The sequence below is a fragment of the Hyperolius riggenbachi genome, chromosome 12 (genome assembly GCF_040937935.1).
Source record: "Hyperolius riggenbachi isolate aHypRig1 chromosome 12, aHypRig1.pri, whole genome shotgun sequence".
NCBI lineage: Eukaryota > Metazoa > Chordata > Amphibia > Anura > Hyperoliidae > Hyperolius > Hyperolius riggenbachi.
The window spans coordinates 174,146,246-174,169,329 of record NC_090657.1 but is presented as its reverse complement, the minus strand read 5'-3'; the positions used below and the strand labels follow the sequence as shown (position 1 = coordinate 174,169,329).

General features: G+C 44.6%; 1 protein-coding gene across 1 annotated transcript in view; it reads right to left on the bottom strand.

Annotated features, from left to right (window-relative positions):
- Window positions 1-23,084, bottom strand: part of MYT1 (myelin transcription factor 1) — a 485,419-nt gene that overhangs the window by 461,223 nt on the left and 1,112 nt on the right. The gene's annotated exons all lie outside the window — the stretch shown is intronic.

Here is a 23,084-nt window from a genome sequence, read left to right as displayed (position 1 = left end):
AAGCTGTTCAGTAACAGTATTTACTGTAACGATATTTGTAATCTGCTACACAAAAACGCTCCAAAAACCGCGAGGCATGTTTAGAAAACGTCTCTATACATGCCTAGAATCGCTCTGAAAATCTGCTTCGAAAAACCTCTAGCGTTTTGCAGATCTGCTCGAGGTTTTTGGTGTGCACTGGGCCAAAGAGTAGATTACAAGACGCGCAAACGTTAAAGTGATTCTGAAGCGAAAATAAACTTATGGGATAACGAATTGTATGTGTAGTACAGCCAAGAAACAGAACATTAATAGCAAAGAAACAAGTCATATATTGATTCTCGTAAAGGAGTTAAGAAACTTCAGTTGATATCTATGCAATATAGCTTCTCTGAGCTCTCCAACCAAACTTGGGTTGGGTACAGTGCTGTTTTCTGGAGCTCTTCTACATCAAAGAAACAGTGACAGACACCTTCAGATAAGGTTTTTACCGCTCAAAGTTCAAAGGGTTATTCATTCTGCACACCACTCTCTGTAAAATAGAGCAAACTGCAAATATGGCAGAATGATGCAATGTTATAAAAAGAAAGCTGTATGACTGAAAATACAAATATTTTGTTTGCTACTACCATGTTTCCCCGAAGATAAGACAGTGTCTTCTATTAATTTTTGTACCAAAAGATGTGCTAGGGCTTATTTTCAGGGGCTCTCTATTAGTTCTATGAACATACAAGTTCCTGTGCTGGGTGTCCTCCTGCCTTCCCCACTGTGCCGCCTCTTCCTCTTCTGCATCCACCTCGTTTCCCTCTTGTACCTTTAGTGTTCTGCTGATGTCCCCCTCTGTACCTGTGTCCTCCTCTATCCCATGTCCTCCTCTGTGTCTTCCTGTAGCCTGTGTCCTCCGATAATACCCTACATCCTCTTCTTTCCCCCAGCTTCAGCCTATGGGAAAGAAGTACGGTCAGCAACTAGTGTTTCTGGGCTCCAGTAATAACACAAGTTGCCATACTTTTTCCCCTTACTGCCGCTAGGGCTTACTTTAGGGGTAGGGTTTATATTTTAAGGATGCTAGAAATTCCTGCTAGGGCTTACTTTCGGGAGATGACCTTAATTTCAGGGAACGAGGGTGATGTTCTATTCTTGATCCGTACTACACATACAGTTCATTATATCATAAGTATTTTTTTCGCTTCAGTGTCACTTTAAAAGTGAAGGATGGACAATCATTCAGCAGTCTGAGCATCCAAGATTAACCACAAACTGTAAACAATTTCTAGCAGGGCCATAACTACAAATCATTGGATCCACCAGCAAAGCTTTGATGGGGCCACCAATGTTCCCACCCTCTCCCCCTGTGATCACACCCACCCATATGCCAGGATCATATAACCAGTATGGCCACCATTATCCCTCCCATATTGTACTGAAGGGAAGCAAGGGGATTCGTTTAGGCTCCCTTGCGACGCCATTGGCTGTTACCCCCGTAGTGATTTCCATTGAAGGAGCACCATAATAACCTATAGTAGAATGCAGTCAATTATTAAAGATACCCATTTTTATGTTAATTATCCTGGTTTCAGCACTAGAATCACTTCCCATATGTATATATTGCTGTATACGGGTATGTAGCCCCGCCCTCCCAGTGATGTCATAGCCTAGGCGGTTTATTATGCAGGATTCTTCTGCAGAGGAATCTGGGAGATCAGGTGTTACTTCTGCTGACGTTGGGAGCTCACAGTGAACAAACAATCCGCAGTGATTACCTACCAGCAGTAAAGATGTAAATCAGGGAGAGGAAAGCTTTTACAATGGCCAAACACTGATAAAATAATTTATATTGCGGGGTGGAGGTGACAGTACCCCTGTCTCTTATTATATAAACTAACTATTGTACCTGTTCTTTCCTTCTCTTCTACATTGAGTTAAAAAAAAAACCACCACCACCAGGAGGAATTAACCTGAGCCTTTAATACAGAATGTAGCACTTCTCCTGGCTAGTCAATAATACACACGTACCAGGAACTGAATAACAGTGTCTAACGTCACTGAGGGGGAGAAAAGTGATTTCCCTGAGGATTTGAGGATTCTGGGAAAATCTTTAGCACAAACAAGAGCAACATGTGAAAAGTACTTGTCTCCAGGTAAAAGCTGTTCAAAGAATCATTGGGTTGTACGATGAGCTGGACTCACAGGACGGTCAACAAATCCTCTGCCCAGGGCTGTCTGTAAGAGGAGCAGCTCGGTGGGCCAAGAAAAAACAAAACACCTGATGCCCCCTTTGCCCAATCATTATCCTTCCCCAGTGAATGGGATTTTACTGCATTGGCTCTTTGATTTACTGGATGCTTTGAAGAAGACATTAGTATTGGAGTTAAAGGGGGTGGGCCAAGATAATCTGTACACTGAGAGAATTCAAGGGAGACAAAAAAAACAGTAGGCAATGGTGCAATATACAGGCGAAGCTAAAAAAAATAGAATACTGTGCAAAAGTTCATTTATTTCAGTTATTCAACTTAAAACAGAATATAACCCTGCATTTCAACTTTGCTCTAAAACATTATTTACAGCATATTATATGCAACCAGCATTTTTTTTTTACTAGACCAGCATTGGAAGGGTTACACACAGAGCTTTAACGTTCCTGGAGAGAACTGCTTCCAGCCAAAGTTTAGATAGATACATTTAAGTAAACAAAATGTAACAAGTGCGGAATGTGACTCACTCTCTCTGACTGTGCAAGAGCTGGAGGAAAGCCAAAGAGTGTGTAACATTCCTCACTTGTTACATTCTGTTTATTTAAATGTATCTATCTAAACTTGGCTGCAGGGAGCAGTTTTCTCCAGGAACTTTAAAGCTCTGTGTGTAACCCTTCCAATGCTGGTCTAGTAAAAAAAAAAAATGCTGGTTGCATTTAATATGCTGTAAATAATGTTTTAGAGCAAAGTTGAAATGCAGGGTTATATTCGGCTTTAAAGCGGAACTCTGTGCAGTTGCAGTAGCGATAGGAGCATGAACGAGGATGCGCACGGCCAGGGCTGCGCAGACGCAATGGACACCCACTGCGCAAAGTGAAAGTGACCCGCGGCGGGGGACCGGAGGATGGGTATGTCACGGCATGAGCACAGGGCGGCTGCAGGGGGCTGGAAGCCCCAGGTAAGTGAAACTTATTTTTTTTAATGACCTTTGCAGTTCCGCTTTAAAAGTTAAAACTAATATATGAAATAGACTCATAACATGCAAAGCAAGATATTTCAAGGCAGAGGCGTAGCTAAGAAGCCGTGGGCCCCAGTGCTAGTTTAGCATTGGGCCCCTTATGCATGCTATAGATAACAATTGATACAACACACCAAAACCAATCAAGGACAACTCCAGTGTCAGAGGTGCAAGAAGGGGATGGGAAACTGTGCGTTAATGATCACTACTATTTAAATCAGCCATAGTGATTATTATCAGCACAGGACCATTAAAGAGCCAATACTGTGCTTGAGGGGTGGGCCCTGTAGCCCAAGGGCCCCCAATACAGTCGCTACCTCTGCACCCCCTATTGCTACGCCACTGTTTCAAGCTTTATGTGTTATAATTTTGATGATTATGGCTTACAGCTTATGAGAACCCCAAAATCCAAATCTCAGACCATTAGACTATTGTGAAAAGGTTCAATATTCTCGGCTCAAACTGTCAGACTCTAATCAGCCAATTCATCCAAAACATCTGCAAAGGGATCCTGAGCCTTTAAATGGTCTCTCAGTCTGGTTCAGTAGGAATCCCAATCATGGGAAGGACTGCTGACCTGACAGTTGTGCAGAAAACCATCATTGACTCTCTACATAAGGAGGGAAAGCCTCAAAAAGTAATTGCAAAAGAAGTTGGATGTCCCCAAAGTGTGGGGAGGGGCAGAGGAGTGTGTGTGTGTGTGTGTGTGTGTGTGTGTGTGTGTGTGTGTGTGTGTGTGTGGGGGGGGGGGGGGGGGGGTAGAGGATCATGTTATAACAGTACCTGCTCCTGGCAGTGATAAAGGTCTTTCTTCCCTTCCTGTTCAGTACTGTGCCAGCCGTCCTTGTCACATGACATGGAACTGAAGCCGCATAGTAATTGGCTGACTGCACAGAACTTGCAAACTGAACAGGAAGTGAAGGGGGTCCTTTATGGCCGCCAGGATCAGGTAATGTATAACACTCTGCTGCCTAGCCCCTGGCCCACCCCCTCCCCTGTGATGGAGGTTGGGGGGAGCCCGGCCCAATGGATGTACACCTGTGTTCCTAGTCTTTGTTTCTTTTCAAAAAAGACAACTTTTGTTTTATTTATACCTTATATAAAACAATGTTTTATATGAGGTATATGCTCCCAAGCCAATGTTGCTAGCATGTTAGATGCGTGACCATTTCATTGAATTTCTTCCTACATAAAATTGTACTTCTTTCCTCTTTGGGTTGGAGTTGTGGGCAGTGTCCCCAGGCGGTGAGAGTACCTGGGGCACTGCCCACGGGGCACTGCCCACGCCGCACCCCTTCCCCTTTATATGGCCCTGCTGCTCCCAAGCCAACGTTGCTAGCATGTTCCCAAATCGTTGGATGATTTTAAATGCAGGTTAGGTTGGGGACCCCGAGAAAAGCCTGCGGGTGGCGTCCCTGCTAACATGCTTTGCAGCGTGGAACTGATGTCTCTCCTGAAAAGAGAAGGGTGAGGAGCCACAATAATAAGTTGTATTAACCTCCCTGGCGTTCTGGACGAGCTAGCGAGCTAGGCTCGTCCAGAGACGCCAGAGTTCGCCGCTCAGGCCCCGCTGGGCCGATTTGAATATTTTTTTTTAAAACAAGCAGCAAGCACTTTGCTTGCTGCATGTTGTGCCTGATCGCCGCCGCTCGCCGCTGATCCGCCGCTACCCGCCGCAATACAGCCTCCCCCCCCCAGACCCCGTGCGCTGCCTGGCCAATCAGTGCCAGGCAGCATTGAGGGGTGGATCGGAACTCCCTGTGGCGTCATGACATCCGTGGCGTCATGACGTCGATGACGTCACAGCGGTCGCCACCATGGCGATGGGGGAAGCCCTCCTGGAAATCCCGTTCAGAACGGGATTTCCGGACGGGTGATTGCGCTGGCGGGGATCGGAGGGGTGGGAGGGACGCCGCAGGGAGGGGGGAATCATGTAGCTAGCGCTAGGCTAGCTACATGATAAATTTAAATTTTTTTTTGCAAAAAACTTTCCCGCGGCCGCAGGAATCAGAACGCCAGGCAGGTTAATGTGCAATGCATAACCACTTGAGGACCGCCCCCAGCCGATGGGCGGCGGCAAAGTCCGGGCCCAAACGACCGCAATACGCCCATCGGCGGGGGCGGCTGCGGGAGTGGCTATGCGGCGATCGCGTCATTCGTGACGCGATCAGCCGCCGGGGACTGGCTCCGCCCACCGCTCGTAGTAACCCGCCGGCCGTTCGGAAGCGCCGGCGGGTTACTACCACCCGGATCGCCGCTGCACATATGTATAATAGGCTTTGTAATGTATACAAAGCCTATTATACTGGCTGCCTCCTGCCCTGGTGGTCCCAGTGTCCGAGGGACCACCAGGGCAGGCTGCAGCCACCCTAGTCTGCACCCAAGCACACTGATTTCCCCCCCCCTGCCCCCTGATCGCCCACAGCACCCCTCAGACCCCCCCCTGCCCACCCCCCAGACCACTGTTTGCACCCAGTCACCCCCCTAATCACCCATCAATCACTCCCTGTCACTATCTGTCAACGCTATTTTTTTTTTATCCCCCCCCCCTGCCCACTGCCCCCTCCTGATCACCCCCCACCCCTCAGATTCTCCCCAGACCCCCCCCCCCCCAGACCCCCCCCCCGTGTACTATATGCATCTATCCCCCCTGATCACCTGTCAATCACCTGTCAATCACCTGTCAATCACCTGTCAATCACCCGTCAATCACCCCCTGTCACTGCCACCCATCAATCAGCCCCTAACCTGCCCCTTGCGGGCAATCTGATCACCCCCCCACACCAATAGATCGCCCGCAGATCCGACATCAGATCACCTCCCAAATCCATTGTTTACATCTATTCTCTCCTCTAAACACCCACTAATTACCCATCAATCACCCATCAATCACCCCCTATCACCACCTGTCACTGTTACCCATCAGATTAGACCCTAATCTACCCCTTGCGGGCACCCAATCACCCGCCCACACGCTCAGATTGCCCTCAGACCCCCCCTTATCAATTCGCCAGTGCAATATTTACATCTGTTATTCCCTGTAATAACCCACTGATCACCTGTCAATCACCTATCAATCACCCCCTGTCACTGCCACCCATCAATCACCCCCTGTCACTGCCACCCATCAATCAGCCCCTAACCTGCCCCTTGCGGGCAATCTGATCACCCACCCACACCAATAGATCGCCCGCAGATCCGACATCAGATCACCTCCCAAGTGCAGTGTATACATCTCTTCTCTCCTCTAAACACCCACTAATTACCCATCAATCACCCCCTATCACCACCTGTCACTGTTACCCATCAGATTAGACCCTAATCTACCCCTTGCGGGCACCCAATCACCCGCCCACACGCTCAGATTGCCCTCAGACCCCCCCTTATCAATTCGCCAGTGCAATATTTACATCTGTTATTCCCTGTAATAACCCACTGATCACCTGTCAATCACCTATCAATCACCCCCTGTCACTGCCACCCATCAATCACCCCCTGTCACTGCCACCCATCAATCAGCCCCTAACCTGCCCCTTGCGGGCAATCTGATCACCCACCCACACCAATAGATCGCCCGCAGATCCGACATCAGATCACCTCCCAAGTGCAGTGTATACATCTCTTCTCTCCTCTAAACACCCACTAATTACCCATCAATCACCCCCTATCACCACCTGTCACGGTTACCCATCAGATTAGACCCTAATCTGCCCCTTGCGGGCACCCAATCACCCGCCCACACCTCAGAACGTCCTCAGACCCCAGCCCTGATCACCTCGCTAGTGCATTGCTTGCATCTATTTCCCCCCTCTAATCACACCTTGAGAAACCCATCAATCACCTCCTGTCACCCCCTAGCACACCTACCCATCAGATCAGGCCCTAATTTGCCCTGTGTGGGCTCCTGATCACTCGGCCAAACCCTCAGATCCCCCTCAGACCCCCTTCCGATCACCTCCCCAGTGCATTGATTGCATCTATTTTCCCCTCTAACCGCCCCCTGAGACACCCATCAATCACCTCCTGTCACCCCCCTAGCACTCCTATCCATCAGATCAGGCCCAAAACATCCTGTCATCTAAGAGGCCACCCTGCTTATGAAAGGTTCCACAAAATTTGCCCCCTCATAGACCACCTGTCATCAAAATTTGCAGATGCTTATACCCCTGAACAGTCATTTTGAGAAATTTGGTTTCCAGACTACTCACAGTTTTGGGCCCGTAAAATGCCAGGGCAGTATAGGAACCCCACAAGTGACCCCATTTTAGAAAGAAGACACCCCAAGGTATTCTGTTAGGTGTATGATGAGTTCATAGAAGATTTTATTTTTTGTCAAAAGTTAGCGGAAATTGGATTTTTATTGTTTTTTTCACAAAGTGTCATTTTTCACTAACTTGTGACAAAAAATAAAATCTTCTATGAACTCACCATACCCCTAACGGAATACCTTGGGGTGTCTTCTTTCTAAAATGGGGTCACTTGTGGGGTTCCTATACTGCCCTGGCATTTTAGGGGCCCTAAACCGTGAGGAGTAGTCTAGAAAACAAATGCCTCAAAATGACCTGTGAATAGGACGTTGGGCCCCTTAGCGCACCTAGGCTGCAAAAAAGTGTCACACATGTGGTATCGCCATACTCAGGAGAAGTAGTATAATGTGTTTTGTGGTGTATTTTTACACATATCCATGCTGGGTGGGAGAAATCTCTCTGTAAATGGACAATTGTGTGTAAAAAAAATCAAAAATGTGTCATTTACAGAGATATTTCTCCCACCCAGCATGGTTATATGTAAAAATACACCACAAAACACATTATACTACTTCTTCTGAGTACGGCGATACCACATGTGTGACACTTTTTTGCAGCCTAACTGTGCTAAGGGGCCCAAAGTCCAATGAGTACCTTTAGGATTTCACAGGTCATTTTGAGACATTTGGGTTCAAGACTACTCCTCACGGTTTAGGGCCCCTAAAATGCCAGGGCAGTATAGGAACCCCACAAGTGACCCCATTTTAGAAAGAAGACACCCAAGGTATTCTGTTAGGTGTATGATAAGTTCATAGAAGATTTTATTTTTTGTCACAAGTTAGCGGAAATTGATATGTATTGTTTTTTTTTTCACAAAGTGTCATTTTCCGCTAACTTGTGACAAAAAAAAAAATCTTCTATGAACTCACCATACTCCTAACAGAATACCTTGGGGTGTCTTCTTTCTAAAATGGGGTCACTTGTGGGGTTCCTATACTGCCCTGGCATTTTAGGGGCCCTAAACCGTGAGCAGTAGTCTAGAATCCAAATGCCTCAAAATGACCTGTGAATAGGACGTTAGGCCCCTTAGCGCACCTAGGTTGCAAAAAAGTGTCACACATGTGGTATCGCCGTACTCAGAAGAAGTAGTATATTGTGTTTTGGGGTGTATTTTTACACATACCCATGCTGGGTGGGAGAAATCTCTCTGTAAATGGACAATTGTGTGTAAAAAAAATCAAACAATTGTCATTTACAGAGATATTTCTCCCACCTAGCATGGGTATGTGTAAAAATACACCCCAAAACACATTATACTACTTCTCCTGAGTACGGCGGTACCACATGTGTGGCACTTTTTTGCACCCTAAGTGCGCTAAGAGGCCCAAAGTCCAATGAGTACCTTTAGGATTTCACAGGTCATTTTGCGACATTTGGTTTCAAGACTACTCCTCACGGTTTAGGGCCCCTAAAATGCCAGGGCAGTATAGGAACCCCACAAATGACCCCATTTTAGAAAGAAGACACCCCAAGGTATTCCGTTAGGAGTATGGTGAGTTCATAGAAGATTTTATTTTTTGTCACAAGTTAGCGGAAAACGACACTATGTGAAAAAAAACAATTAAAATCAATTTCCGCTAACTTGTGACAAAAAAAAAAAATCTTCTATGAACTCACCATCCTCCTAACGGAATACCTTGGGGTGTCTTCTTTCTAAAATGGGGTAATTTGTGGGGTTCCTATACTGTCCTGGCATTTTAGGGGCCCTAAACCGTGAGGAGTAGTCTTGAAACGAAATTTCTCAAAATGACCTGTGAAATCCTAAAGGTACTCATTGAACTTTGGGCCCCTTAGCGCAGTTAGGGTGCAAAAAAGTGCCACACATGTGGTATCGCCGTACTCAGGAGAAGTAGTATAATGTGTTTTGGGGTGTATTTTTACACATACCCATGCTGAGTGGGAGAAATATCTCTATAAATAGACAATTGTGTGTAAAAAAATTAAACAATTGTCATTTACGGAGATATTTCTCCCACCCAGCATGGGTATGTGTAAAAATACACCCCAAAACACATTATACTACTTCTCCTGAGTATGGCAATACCACATGTGTGGCACTTTTTTACAGCCTAACTGCGCTAAGGGGCCAAAAGTCCAATGAGCATCTTTAGGCTTTACAGGGGTGCTTACAATTAGGCACCCCCCAAAATGCCAGGACAGTGAACACACCCCACAAATGACCCCATTTTGGAAAGTAGACACTTCAAGGTATTCAGAGAGGAGCATAGTGAGTCTGTGGCAGATTTCATTTTTTTTTGTCGCAAGTTAGAAGAAATGGAAACTTTTTTTTTTTCTTTTTTTTGTCAGAAAGTGTCATTTTCCGCTAACTTGTGACAAAAAATAAAATCTTCTATGAACTCACCATGCCTCTCACTGAATACTTTGGGATGTCTTCTTTCCAAAATGGGGTCATTTGGGGGGTATTTGTACTATCCTGGAATTTTAGCCCCTCATGAAACCTGACAGGTGCGCAGAAAAGTCAGAGATGCTTGAAAATGGGAAAATTCACTTTTGGCACCATAGTTTGTAAACGCTATAACTTTTACCCAATCCAATAAATATACACTGAATGGTTTTTTTTTTATCAAAGACATGTAGCAGAATAACTTTCGCGCTCAAATGTATAGGAAATTTTACTTTATTTGAAAAATGTCAGCACAGCAAGTTAAAAAAGTCATTTTTTTGCCAAAATTCATGTCTTTTTTGATGAATATAATAAAAACTAAAACTCGCAGCAGCAAACAAATAGCAGCAAAAGAAAGCTGTATTAGTGACAAGAAAAGGAGGTAAAATTCATTTAGGTGGTAGGTTGTATGACCGAGCAATAAACCGTGAAAGCTGCAGTGGTCTGAATGGAGAAAAAGGCTCTGGTCCTTAAGGGGCGAAAAGACTGTGGTCCTGAAGTGGTTAAGTTTGCTTCCATGATTTGTATTGTGAGATGCAAAAGTTCTTAAAGGGAATCCGAGGAGAGAGTGATATGGAGGCTGCCATATTTATTTCCTTTTAAACAATTCCAGTTGCCTTGCAGTTCTCTGACCCTGTGTCTCCAATACTTATAGCCATAGACCCTGAACAAGCATATGCAGATCAGGTACTCGGACTCAGCTGACTCAGGTTTTACTGGATTAGCCATATGCTTGTTCCAGGGTTTTGACTCTTCATGACACTACATATGCCCGAAGATCATCTGGGCTGCCAGGGAACTGACATTGTTTACACGGAAATAAATATGGCAACCTGCATATCACTCTCACCTCGGGTACCCTTTAATGCACCTGTTCTACTGCAATGAGCACAGTTGAGCCTTTGTCAGGCTTATTAGCCCTATGCAGTGAGCGTTTGTCAGGTGCATCTTGGTTAGATGTGTGACCATTTCATTGAATTTCTTCCTGAATAACAATGTTATTAAAGTGAACCTCCGGACTAAAACTCTGGTGTTTCTTTAACACTTTCACAGCATCAGAACTTTGTTTTTCCTACCAAAGCATCATTTTTAGCTGCATTTTTAGCTAAGCTCCTCCCATCAAAAACTGCCCAGGCTTTTTTTCCCTGATGCTGTGCAAAGCATGATGGGATTTCCTATGTTGTTATTCACGTTGCCTAGCAACTGGGAGAGGTGCTCAGGACACAGGACAGTTGGAACTGTGTCTCATGCTCCCTGTCACCTTCTTTCAACCAAAAAAGATGGCTGCCCTCATGAAATTAATCATTTGCCTGTTCTTTTAAAACAAGGTGGGTAAGAGATTATATTACCTATCTATTTTAATAAACATAACTAATGTAACTTAATGACAGTATGTTTGTTTAGGCTGAAGTTTCTCTTTAAGTAATCCAACCATTAAATCACGAAAATATGAGCCACGTGAATAGCAAATGTATTTAATAGGAGCAGTATTTGGCTTTGAACCATAACGATATAATGTATGGATCTATAACTAACCCCTCCCCCATCTTTGAACCGTTGCCCCCCACAGGGAAGGCCTGGTGGTATTTTGTTGTCCTCAGAAAAGGTCAGATCCTTCATCAGACATAAGACGTGACCTTTAATCATCATACATTTTCTCGTTATGATCTCTTCTACAGAAGGTTGACGTTCCTCTTATAGCGCCGTTTCGCCTCATTATACATTCTTCGCAGTTTTCTTAACGCTGATGGAAATAATATAATTTTACGGGCTGCTGACAGATCACGCGCCCCACATCGATAGCGTCATCGTGATGCCCGTTAATTGGACCGGCCGCGGGTGGCTGAGCCTCGATGGGCTGTAATTATCATACGTTCTCTGGAAAACCAGGTGATTTGGTAAATCTGCCATCTATGGAGGAAGTGATAGGACAAGGCCCATTACACGCGGCAGAGACAGGAAACGATAAAAACCTCCATAAAATCATACGTCTCCAGATCTTCTGTGTGGCGGCTATGGATGCTGGTATTAAAAGGGCAACTGCGCTGAACATTGAGACCTTACTTTCCCCGTGGGCCCCATTTCCACAGGGATATTAAAGAGGCCCGGAACTCAGAACTTTCTCTCTGCTCTAAAAGATGAGCAACAGCATAATAACTTTTAAAGAAAAACATTTCTTTGTTACAGCTGATACAAATCCTGCAATAAATCTACAGTGTGTCTACTTCTTGCTTTCACAGCGGCAGACATAAGGTTAACATCCTGTGTTTACAAACTAGCTGCTCTGCCATGTCAGAGAAGTTTCTTGAGCTGACACAACTGAGAGATCAAATTACACTTGTGATTAGTAACAAATGAGGGGGAATTAGACAGGCTAAACTCTCTAAATACATACAGGGTGCATTTCTCTATGTTTTCCTTCTGTCCTGTGCAAGAGTTCAGGTCCGCTTTAAAGAGGCCCTTGTAAAAGTAGAATGCACATTATTCAGGATACCCACTTTTATAGTTATTATCCTGGAATCAGCATCAGAAGCACTTCCTATATCTATGTATTGCTGTATATTGGTAAGTACCCAAAGTGATGCTTAGCCTAGGCTGTGTAGCTATGCAGAATTCCACCCCCCACCTTTTTTTATGGCTTCAGATCGCTCAGATACCCGAAGTGACATGTGACATGATGAGATAGACATGTGTATGTACAGTGCCTAGCACACTAATAACTATGCTGGGTTCCTTTCTTTCTTTCTCTGCCTGAAAGAGTTAAATATCAGGTATGTAAGTGGCTGACTAAGTCCTGACTCAGACAGGAAGTGACTACAGTGTGACCCTCACTGATAAGAAATTTCACTTTTTATCTCTTTCTTGCTCTCATAAGCCATTTTCTGCTAGAAAAGTGTTTTATAGTTGGAATTTCTTATAAGTGAGGGTCACACTGTAGTCACTTCCTGTCTGAGTCAGGACTGAGTCAGCCACTTACATACCTGATATTTAACTCTTTCAGGCAGGGAAAGAAAAAAAGGAACACAGCCCAGTTATTTGTGTGCTAGGCACTGTACATACACATGTCTATCTCATGTCACATGTCACTTCGGGTATCCTTTAACCACTTGCCGACCGCGCACTCATAACGTGCGTCGGCAAAGTGGCAGCTGCAGGACCAGCGACGCAGTTCTGCGTCGCCGGCTGCAGGCTAATTAATCAGGAAGCAGCCGCTCGCACAAACACACAGGCATATTTGCTCAAAGAATAATACCAACATCGCTAATGCAGAATTGCGCGTTGCGGAAAATTACATGCTTTTTCTACAAGGACAAGTTAGGCTAGAAACCCACTAGGAGCGATTTCTAATCGCTAGCGATCTAAAAAAGCTCTTGCTAATGCAATGCTATGGGGAATTTTTATAAAATCAAATCGCCCAAGTATATCACACCCATAGCATTACATTAGCAAGAGTTTTCAAATCGCTTCTGGTTTCTGGCCTTATGCCTTCTTAAAAAAATGAAAAAAAAAAACACCAGGTGCATTTGTAAAATTTCATGTGCTGAAAAAGAAAATTACATTCCAATTTTTTTTCTTATAGTGGACCTGAACTCAGAACTTTCTCTATGCTCTAAAAGATAAGCAACAGCATTTTAACTTTTAAACCTTTATTGGTTACAGCTTACAGAACTCCTGCAATAAATCTGCAGTGTCTACTTCCTGCTTTCATGGAAGACATGGTTAACATCTTGTGTGTACATATTAGCTGTGTCTGCAGAGGCTGCCGAGAGCTCAAATTACGCTTCTGATTACTTACTATGTTTGCATTTTGTCCTGTGCAAGACTTCAGATGTACTTGAAGGCTAAGCACAATGAGGTGGGCATGTATTCATGGCGGCTAGATTTGTTAAAGTTTAGCCGTACCGCATTTGTATCATATCTTATTTACTATACTTTTTATCTAACATGGCCTTTAATAAAGTTTTACTAAACTCTAAAACACAGTGCTACATTTTAATACTATGGTTGTTTTGCGTTGATGAAAAAATAAAGAATGTAGTTCTATATATGTATCTACTAGCCTGACCTTTGAATTCTAGTTATTTATTAAGCACAATAAATAAATAAAAACAAATTCTTATGCTTCATTTCCTTTAACTACTTTCTGCAATATGGGCGTTTATAAATGTCCTGTTTGTGCACCTTTTATAGAAATAGGATATTATATTATACTAGACCTTAGGCCCGTTACAATACTGGGCGCTAGTTCACATTATAAACTTAGTTCACATTATAAATCGCCAGCGCAATCGCAAGCGATGAGTGCTTTTTAAGGCACAAACGCTGGAAAGCCACTAGGAGCTGCAGGATAGTTAGTAGATGGCGCTGGAGGCTCGGTAAGTATTTTATGCTGCATAAGGGGAGGGTGCTTTTTTGGCACAAGTACATGTATCCGGCATCAGGTGATCCCATCAAAGCTTTATAAAGAATTCCACTGGCCAGCTTACTCAAAAGCTATGGAAGAATGGAGCAGATAGCATCAGGGACCATGGCAAAATACTTGTGTACAGCGATCTACAGACACTGTTGGCATGGTGTAAGAGATCTACAGACACTGTTGACGTGGTGTAAGCGATCTAGACTCTGTTGGCGTGGTGTAAGCGATCTAGACTCTGTTGGCGTGGTGTAAGCGATCTACAGACACTGTTGGCGTGGTGTAAGCGATCTACAGACACTGTTGGCGTGGTGTAAGCGATCTAGACTCTGTTGGCGTGGTGTAAGCGATCTAGACTCTGTTGGCGTGGTGTAAGCGATCTACAGACACTGTTGGCGTGGTGTAAGCGATCTACAGCCACTGTTGGCATGCTGTAAGCGATTTACAGACACTGTTGGCATGGTGTACAGCGATCTACAGACACTGATGGCATGCTTTAAGCGATCTACAGACACTGTTGACGTGGTGTACATCGATCTACAGACACTGTTGGCGTGGTGTAAGCGATCTACAGACACTGTTGGCGTGGTGTAAGCGATCTACATACACTGTTGACGAGGTGTAAGTGATCTACAGACACTATTGGCATGGTGTAAGCGATCTACAGACACTGTTGGTGTGGTGTACAGCGATCTACAGACACTGTTGGTGTGGTGTACAGTGATCTACAGACACTGTTGGCGTGGTGTAAGTGATCTACAGACACTGTTGGCGTGGTGTACAGTGATCTACAGACACTGTTGGCGTGGTGTTAGTGATCTACAGACACTGTTGGCATGGTGTAAGCGATCTACAGTCACTGTTGGTGTGGTGTAAGCAATCTACAGACACTGTTGGCATGGTGTTAGTGATCTACAGACACTGTTGGCATGGTGTAAGCGATCTACAGTCACTGTTGGCGTGGTGTAAGCAATCTACAGACACTGTTGGCATGGTGTAAGCGATCTACAGACACTGTTGGCATGGTGTAAGCAATCTACAGACACTGTTGGCATGGTGTAAGCGATCTACAGACACTGTTGGCATGGTGTAAGCGATCTACAGACACTGTTGGCGTGGTGTAAGCAATCTACAGACACTGTTGGCGTGGTGTAAGCAATCTACAGACACTGTTGGCGTGGTGTAAGCAATCTACAGACACTGTTGGCATGGTGTAAGCGATCTACAGACACTGTTGGCGTGGTGTAAGCAATCTACAGACACTGTTGGCATGGTGTAAGCGATCTACAGACACTGTTGGCATAGTGTAAGCGATCTACAGACACTGTTGGCGTGGTGTACAGTGATCTACAGACACTGTTGGCATGGTGTAAGCGATCTACAGACACTGTTGGCATGGTGTAAGCAATCTACAGACACTGTTGGCGTGGTGTAAGCGATCTACAGACACTGTTGGCATAGTGTAAGCGATCTACAGACACTGTTGGCGTGGTGTACAGTGATCTACAGACACTGTTGGCATGGTGTAAGCGATCTACAGACACTGTTGGCATGGTGTAAGCGATCTACAGACACTGTTGGCGTGGTGTAAGCAATCTACAGACACTGTTGGCATGGTGTAAGCGATCTACAGACACTGTTGGCATAGTGTAAGCGATCTACAGACACTGTTGGCGTGGTGTACAGTGATCTACAGACACTGTTGGCATGGTGTAAGCGATCTACAGACACTGTTGGCGTGGTGTAAGCGATCTACAGACACTGTTGGCGTGGTGTAAGCAATCTACAGACACTGTTGGCATGGTGTAAGCGATCTACAGACACTGTTGGCATAGTGTAAGCGATCTACAGACACTGTTGGCGTGGTGTACAGTGATCTACAGACACTGTTGGCATGGTGTAAGCGATCTACAGACACTGTTGGCGTGGTGTAAGCAATCTACAGACACTGTTGGCATGGTGTAAGCGATCTACAGACACTGTTGGCATAGTGTAAGCGATCTACAGACACTGTTGGCGTGGTGTACAGTGATCTACAGACACTGTTGGCATGGTGTAAGCAATCTACAGACACTGTTGGCGTGGTGTAAGCGATCTACAGACACTGTTGGAGAGGTATAATAAACACAAATGACATAAATCAGGTACTGAATTTTTGCCAGGCAACACTGGGCCCCCTTATGGGTTACACTAATTTTAAATTGAAACCTAATAAATAAATGAATATAAAAATGGCTATGCATTCCCTTTAAAGTGGGCTTTTTTGAAGTTTAAGTTCAGCAGGATATATTTTTCATCACCCCCTGCCGGTTACCCGCTCACCTCAGAGAGCAAACAAGCCACATTCGGAATCTAAATAAATTCTTTATTGAGACGGGACTAAACACTCTCACGCCATCAATAATTCACTCCGTTTAGGAAGACTTAAGAGCCTCTTATTAATTACGCAAGCAATGCTTAGAGACGAGGTACACTGAAGATTCAGAACTATCCGGAGTTATGGGAGAACTCCGGGTAACGTGAAGAAAAAAAGTGTACGCAGCGCCTACGAAATAGGTAATTAGGGTGCCGGAGGCACCCATACTACCGCTGTGGATATTTCGCAGAGAATCAGCATGGAATTGGCTGGGATTCCAGTGGGGGTAGTTAGGATTAGGCAACTTGCAACAGGAGATTGGTAAGGGTTAGGCATCAGTTGTGGGGTCGGTTAGGGTCAGTCATTTTGGTGCTGGGAATCAGTTAGGGGTTAGGCATCAGTTGTGGGGTCAGTTAGGGTAGGCATGTTGTGGCAGGGAATCGGTTAGGGCCTGATGGCAAGATAACTATGTAATGTTCATTTGAAGTTACCTCATGTGTTTATTTTAAATAATTTTACTCAGTACAGGTTCACTTTAAGGTCAGGCAGAAGTAGGGGTTTCAGTTAGGGTCAGTCATTTTGGGGCTGGGGGTTAGGCATCTGTTGGGGGGTCAGTTAGGGGTTAGGCATTTTGCTGCTGGAGATCAGTTAGGGCCTGTTTCCACTACACGCAGATTGGTTGCAGAATGGACGCAGGAAAACTGACTCCAATTAATGCCTATGGGCCTGTTTCCACTAAACGCAATTTTCTGATGCAGATTTTCCCATAGGCATTCATTGGAGTCAGTTTTTCTGCATCCAATCTGCGTGTAGTGGAAACAGGCCCTTAGGGTTAAGCAATTTGGGGGGCATCAGTTAAATAGAAACTCAGACCAAAAATTGAACATTATCCCAATCAGTAGCTGATACCCCCTTTTACATGAGAAATCTATTTCTTTTCACAAACAGACCATCAGAGGGCGCTGTATGACTGATATTGTAGTGAAACCCCTCCCACAAGAAAAGTACATACTTTTTTTGGCAGTTTCCTGTCTGTGAACCTTGTTGCGTTGTGGAAAATAGCTGTTACAGCTGTTTCCAACTGCCAAAAACCATGCAGCAGCTACATCACCTGCCAACAGTAAAATGTTCACTTGAGTTCCTCTTTAAAGAAACTGAAAATTAAAAGTCAAAATAAACATACACAAGTCATACTTACCTCCTGTGTAGTCTACTTCTCAATCTCTTTCTCCTTTCCCGCCTCCTGTTTGTCCACTGTGATCAATGGACTTCTCTGTCCTCCATTTTGAAAATGGCCATTATCCCATAACAGCTTCCTGCTCAGCACACTGTTAAACTGTAACATCGCCAACTTGAGCCATAGGGAAACATAGACATTACTTGGCACAGCAGTTATCCTCTCAGCTATAACTGACAGCAACTGATAAATAACTGACAGCAACAGATATATTTCAATTCTGACAAAATGTTGTCAGAACTGGAAGGGATCATTGTCAGAAGAAAATGGTGAGCTTCTGAGAGGAACTGATGGCAAGATAACTATGTAATGTTCATTCGAAGTTACCTCGTGTTTATTTTAAATAATTTTACTCAGTACAGGTTCCCTTTAAGGTCAGGCAATAGTAGGGGTTTCAGTTAGGGTCAGTCATTTTGGGGCTGGGAATCAGTTAGGGGTTAGGCATCTGTTGGGGGGTCAGTTAGGAGTTAGGCATTTTGCTGCTGGAGATCAGTTAGGGCCTGTTTCCACTACACGCAGATTGGTTGCAGAATGGACGCAGGAAAACTGACTCCAATGAATGCCTATGGGCCTGTTTCCACTAAACGCAATTTTCTGATGCAGATTTTCCCATAGGCATTCATTGGAGTCAGTTTTTTTGCATCCAATCTGCGTGTAGTGGAAACAGGCCCTTAGGGTTAGTTAGGGATTTGTTAGAGTTAGGTATTTTGCGGGGGGAGGGGGGGCAGTTACTGTAAGGCATCAGTTGGGGGGACGGTTAGATTTTATCATTTTTTAGTGGGAGATCAATAAACCAAAATCAGACGACAATCAGGCGGTCTGGTTGAGCATGTGTATGGGCCTTTAAAGCGAGCCTGAACTCAGAACTTCCTCTCTGCTCTAAAAGATAAGCAACAGCATAATAACCTTTACAGAAAACATTTGTTACAGCTGATACAAATCCTGAAATAAATCTGCAGTGTGTCTACTTCCTGCATTCATGGAAGCAGACCAAGAATTAACATCCTGAGTTTACATATTAGCTGGGCCTGCCGAGGACCGCCAAATTTATGTGCGGACAAAGCTGAGAGATCAAATGACAGAAGAGGGGGAATTAGTCTAAACTCTCGAAATACATACAGGGTGCATTTCTCTGTTTTCCTTGTGTCCTGTGCAAGAGTTCAGGTCCACTTTAATATAACTCTCACTTCAGGTGTCTTTTTAGGCACAAGAGGAGAGGTAGTTGACAAGACAGATAAGGGGAGATAACTCATAAGATAAGTGTTATGGTGGAGTCAATCTCTTTAACAAAACTGCCTTCTGTACAAGAGCTGTCCATTGGGCGACAACTCACTGCTACACTGCTGTGTAATAGTGCCCACCTCATAGCTTTGTGCTTCCAATTGTGCGAGTGATTCTACCACACTTAGCGCGGTAAAAATTACTGGGCACTTCCGCAATTCCAGAGCAATTGCGGTCAGTCACTTTAAAGTACACCTAAAGTGAGAGGGATCGGGTGGCTGACATATTCATTTCCTTACTAGCTGATGGCCCCGTGTTGCCCGGGTATGTATTTGGCTGGTGTTGGCTCCACCCACTTTTCCTAACCCTAACACACAATTACTCAATGACCTAGTTTGTGAGCTTTGCGGTCTTTGGCATCAATTATTTGCATTGAAATGAAACAAATCTGATTACCTGTTTTTGGCTCTACCCCCTTTTATAAATTTGAAGCCCAGTCACCCAATGACCAACTGTACCTGGTTTGAGGCTTGTGCCATTAACAGTGCAAGAATGGCAGCAATTAAATGTTCCCCTTGAAAATCAATAGATGAATTTTGATTGTCTTTTGTAGGCTCCGCCCACTTTTCTGAATTTTAATCCTAGTTACCCAGTGACCAACTGTGCAAAAGTTTGAGAACCCTACAATTAACAGTGTAAGAATGGCTGCAGTTTATATTTCTCAGTGAAATTTGTATTTGTCTCCGCCCACTTTTTGGTTATGGGGATAAGCGTATCATATATGTTATTCCAGGTAATGTATATGTGTGTGCCAAATGTCATTGAAATCCGTTCAGAAATTGTTGCGTGATTGAGTAACAAACATCCAAACTTTTGTATTTATAATATAAACAAGATAAACAATGCCAGTTTCCAGGCTGCCCTGCTGATTTTTCTGGCATCAATAGTGTCGGAATCACACACCTGAAACAAGCATACTGCAAATCCAGTCAGACTTCAGTCTAACTGCATGCTTGTTCAGGGTTTATGGCTAAAAGTTTTTATAGCAGAGGATCGCAGGACAGCTAGACAATCTGCATTGTTTAACCTTCTTGCCGGTTATCCCGAGCTCAGCTCGGGGTAACCTGCTCAGAAGGATTTCTCCGGCCCCACTGGGCCGATTTTTACAATTTTTTTTTACTGCACGCAACTAGCACTTTGCTAGCTGCGTGCATATCCCGCTCGCCGCCGCCCCCCCCCCCCTCCAGACCCCTTGCGCAGCCTGGCCAATCAGTGCCAGGCAGCGGTTAGGGGTGGTTCAGGATTCCCTCTGACGTCCCGACGTCCATGACGTCGGTGACGTCCTCCCGCCCCGTTGCCACGACTGGGGAAGCCCTGCAGGAAATCCCTTTCTGAACGGGATTTCCTTCTTACTCTGATCGCCGGAGGCGATCGGAGTGGGTGGGGGGATGCCGCTTGTCAGCTGCTATCATGTAGCGAGCCCTGGGCTCGCTACATGATTAAAAAAAAAAAAAATTTAAAAGTGCTGCGCCGCCCCCTTGCCGTCACAATTGGAACGGCAAGGGGGTTAAAAGGAAATACAGTGGGATACGAAAGTTTGGGCAACATTTTTAATCGTCATGATTTTCCCGTTTGTGCTGTGGGTGGAGAAAAGGCTTCCTCTGCATCACTCCTGCATACAGCCTCTCCTTGTGTATAATGCGCCCGATGGTTGAATGATGCACAGTGACTCCATCTGCAGCAAGATGATGTTGTAGGTCTTTGGTGCTGGTCGGTGGGTTGACTCTGACTGTTCTCACCATTCATCGCTTCTGTATATCCGAGATTTTTCTTGGTCTGCCACTTCCAGCCTTAGCTTGAACTGAGCCTGTGGTTTTCAATTTCCTCAGTATATTCCTAACTGTGCTAATAGGAAGCTGAAATCTCTGAGAAAGCTTTCTGTATCCTTCCCCTAAACCATGATGGTGAACAATCTTTGTCTTCGGGTCATTTGAGAGTAGTTTTGAGACCCCCATGTTGCTACTCTTCAGAGAAAATTAAAAGAGGAGGTAAACTTACAATTGACCCCCTTAAACACCCTTTCTCATAATTGGATTCACCTGTGTATTTAGGTCAGGGGTCACTGAGCTTACCAAGCCAATTTGAGTTCCAATTATTAGTTCTAAAGGTTTTGGAATCATTAAATTGACAAATGCCCAAATTTATGCACCTGTCTAATTTTATTTAAACAATTATTGCACACTTTCTGTAAATCCAATAAACTTAATTTCCCTTCTCAAATATCACTGTGTGTCTTCTATATGATATATTTAACTGACTTTTTTAGCGTAACAACCAACAATTTATACAGGAAAATCATGGCGATTTAAAAAGGTTGCCCAAACTTTCACATCCCACTGTATGACAGACTCCATATCCCACTTGCTTCACGTGTGCTATAAGAACATCATTCCTACTCTAATCTATTCACTGCTGTCTATGCTGCACAAGGGATATCTCCTTTCCATGATCACTGTCCATTGTGCTGAAGCTACAGTCCCTACCATAGTCTTGGAGGAAACCCACACAAACATAGGGACAGCACACAGACTCCACACATATAGGGATCTGGGAAGGATTACACTATCTCCCTTTTAGTCCTGCAAAACAAAAGTTTGTCTTTTTAAAATAGAAGGCATTTGTGATAATTCTGGTTGGAGTGACCATATGAGGTCTCCCACAATGCATCACTGCTATATACGTAAATCATCCTTTGTTGTCCCTGTAACCTAACCACACCTCCAGAACCGCTGTAATCCAATGATGTGTCAGGTTGTTAATATTAGAAAGCCACAATTCTAGTCCTGCAAGAGTGCTATCCACAATGCCATGCACTGCTGTCCAGGGTGCTGAAACTACAACTACTTTTCCACTGTTGTTGTCCATGGTGCTCTTTATCTTCTCTCTATGGCTGGTATGAATGGTGTTGCAGCTGTCCATGGTGCTAGAGCTTTATCTTCTCTCCATGCAGCTAAGAGTTTAATTCCGGCTAAGTGGAGACGCCAGAGTCCTCCATCCCTTAACCCTCCTGGCGGTTTGTCAAAATCAGCCAGGGGGCAGCAAAGCCATTTTTTAATTTTTTTTTTTTCATGTAGCGAGACAAGGTCTCGCTACATGATAGCTGCTGCTCAGCGGCATCCCCCCAGCCCCCAAAGAACGGGATCTCCTGGAGGGCTTCCCCCGTCGGGGCGGGATGACGTCACCGACGTCGTGACGTCAAAGGGGACTCCGATCCACAGTACAGTGCTGCCTTACACTGATTGGCCAGGCAGCACACAGGGTCTGGGGGGGGGGGGCAGCTGCGGCGAGACGGATAGCAGTGGATCAGCGGGTAGCGGCGGCGATCAGATTGCACACGCAGCTAGCAAAGTGCTAGCTGCGCGTACAAAAAAAAATTGTGCAAATCGGCCCAGCGGCGCCTGAGCGGTGCCTTCCGGCGGCCTAGCCCGAGCTCAGCTCGGGCTTACCACCAGGAAGGTTAAGGAATGGGTTGAAAGAGTTAATAAGGTAAAGGGATTGGAGAATCAAATTGCATTACAACAAGATAAATTAGAGGGGTTTAATGTAAAATGGGAAAAATGGAATGAGTTTCAGGATACAAGGGAATATGGGGATATGATGGAGATGTAGGAGGAGGAGTACTCAAGGGAATGTAAGGAGATATTATAGGAGGGTATGGAATTTAAGGGGTTATGTGAATATTATGGAATTATTTTGTTTTTCTTTGTTATAATGAGATATTGATATGATGATGATTATGTTTGTGGATAAGGGAGGAGGAGGGGATTGGGGAGTTCTGTTTTTGTAAAATTTGAAAATTTGGTGAAATGTACATCGATGCTTGAAGTATAAGATTGGAATGTTCATTTTTCCATAATAAATTCATTTCTCTATGGCTGGTATGAATGGGGTTG